The 2,190-nt window shown below is 47.7% G+C and overlaps 1 non-coding gene across 1 annotated transcript; it reads right to left on the bottom strand.

Annotated features, from left to right (window-relative positions):
- Positions 1-1,185: 1,185 nt before the first annotated feature.
- On the bottom strand, positions 1,186-1,257 carry trnaa-agc (transfer RNA alanine (anticodon AGC)). Its single transcript has one exon. It is a non-coding gene; the product is annotated as a tRNA-Ala (tRNA).
- Positions 1,258-2,190: the final 933 nt, after the last annotated feature.

The following is a 2,190-nucleotide window of genomic DNA, read 5'->3' as shown; positions in this document are numbered from 1 at the left end:
CGGGCAAGAGGCGGGGTACACCCTGGACAGGTCGCCAGTCCCAGTTGGACTCATTCATCTCTATTTGTTAGGATTTCACTTCATGAGTTCAGAAGCATCTTCACATGAGATGCTGGTTCCTCAAATTGATTGATCGTTGAATTCTGTGTTTGATGTCTGAATTCTGTCTTTGATCTCTGGGTTCTGTGCATTGAATTCCTGCTCCAGTCTTTGATCTCTGACTGATTCTAAACTCATCAAAGGATCACATCAGCATCTTGGTCCAGACTCCAGATGGTGATTTTACCAAGTGCACCACAGTCCTTGTTGCTGTCTGCTGTTGGGTCACAGCAAAGTAAGGAAACAGCCTGACGGTCCTCAGGAGGAAATCCAACAACCTCCAAAGATGGAGGTGAATCTAGACCCTCTCATGTTGGCCATCCTTGATGAACTTGGGCGGTACTCTGGTGCAGGGATGAGGTCATGGAGCGTATCTGGGAGCAGTCCTGATGTTAAATGCTGTGATGAAGGACAGTGTGGAGGCAAAATGGACAAAATGTGTCAACATCAAATAAAGTTGTAAACCTGTTTGAAGTCTTATTTTGTGTTTGATGGACATTTTTAAAATCACTAATGATTTTTTTGACTGAACGTCCTGGATCCTGTGGTGCCTGATGAGGTGACAACTTGAGTACAGAGTTGGAGAAGAGGGTTTTTGGAGGGGAGATGATTTTTGCAGTGCTACAAGTCAATAAAATGTCATCATTTTTCAAAATGTCCTCACTAAGATGGTTATTAATTCTGTCTCTCCCTCATTCTCAGCTGCTACAGCCCATAAAGAAAACCTTTGACTGGTGGATCTAACAAAGATCAGATGTTGTCTCCTCTAGTACATCAACAGCTTAACGTTGTGGGCAGGACTCCTACCTGAGCAGGGAGACCCCAATGGATTTCTAGTCCTGATAGGGAGAGGGAGCCTCCTGGGTCACGGAGTGGGGAACCTGATAGGGAGTGGGAAGACCCGCCCATTGTGGGTGATTGACAGGGCAGGTTTGATCTATGTTTTCATTTTCAAAAGTAATTTTGAATATTTGTGGAAAGTTAGCCCACCTTGAACATGGAGAAGATGTCTTCTGATAGTGAATCGACTGTTGTCACATTTAAGGATCACTTGAGCTGATAAGATGAAGGCTACACAGGACCAGCTGGAGATGCCAGGGATTGAACCCAGGGCCTCATACATGCTCAGCATGCGCTCTACCACTGAGCTACACCCCCTCTGGTAGAGTCACTGTTTAACTGATGCAGGAACACAAACACAGACACAACATTTATTTTCTTCATTTTAGGGATGTCTGTGTAGGTTCTCATTCATCCAGGTCATCGTAGATCGAAGCGAAGTAAAATCTGGTCAAATGGACGTAAGTTTATCTTGAAGACGTTTCACCTCTCATCCGAGAGGCTTCTTCAGTTCTAGTGAAGAGTGTGGAAACTCCAGCTTATAAACCTATGTGGGAGTGGTCAGTGCTATTGTGGTGGAAACGACCCTCCCGAGACTCACCTGGCCTCCCCAAACGACAGTCGTTGTGCGGTGTCAGGGAGTTTCACCGACCACTCAGATGCTAATGGACTGTGCTGGCAGCAGCAACTCAGTCGCGTTTTAAGGTCTCATATGTGTGAATGTCACTGAGAAGAGAACTGATCTTGTCCTGGTAGTCAGTTGTGTCAAGGACCACCATGCATCTTCCTTTGTCAGCCGGAAGGATGGTGATGTTCTCATCTTTGCTCAGTGCATTCAAGGCCTTCCTTTCCTGGACCGAGAGGTTGGCAGAGGGGACCTTCGCTTCGGAGAGGGCCGCTGTGACCTTGAGTCGTAGTTCATCTGCTTTTGTGGTGGAGAGGTTGTTCTTCTTGATGGCGGATTCTGTGGCAGTGATGAGGTCCACCGTCGGGAGATGTTTCGGGGTGACAGCAAAGTTCATTCCTTTGGCAAGGACGCGTTTCTCAGGACTGGTGAGCTCCCTGTTGGATAAGTTCCTTATCCACCTGTCCTGTGAGTCCGCTGGGGTTGGGCCTTCTGCTTCTCGTTCCCGGTCGAGGCGAGACTGGAGGCGAGCGAATGTCCTTTTCTGCCTCTCCTTGCTCTTCTGATGTTGAGATAGTTGGGCTGTCCCAACGAAGGAGGTGACCTTGTCCAAGATGGCGGGTGGC

Source organism: Aulostomus chinensis, chromosome 1, assembly GCF_037954235.1.
Source record: "Aulostomus chinensis isolate RoL2024-O1b breed Wild chromosome 1, RoL_Achi_v1.0, whole genome shotgun sequence".
NCBI lineage: Eukaryota > Metazoa > Chordata > Actinopteri > Syngnathiformes > Aulostomidae > Aulostomus > Aulostomus chinensis.
Note: the sequence above shows the minus strand (reverse complement) of the source record. Positions and strands in the feature narration are given on the sequence as shown.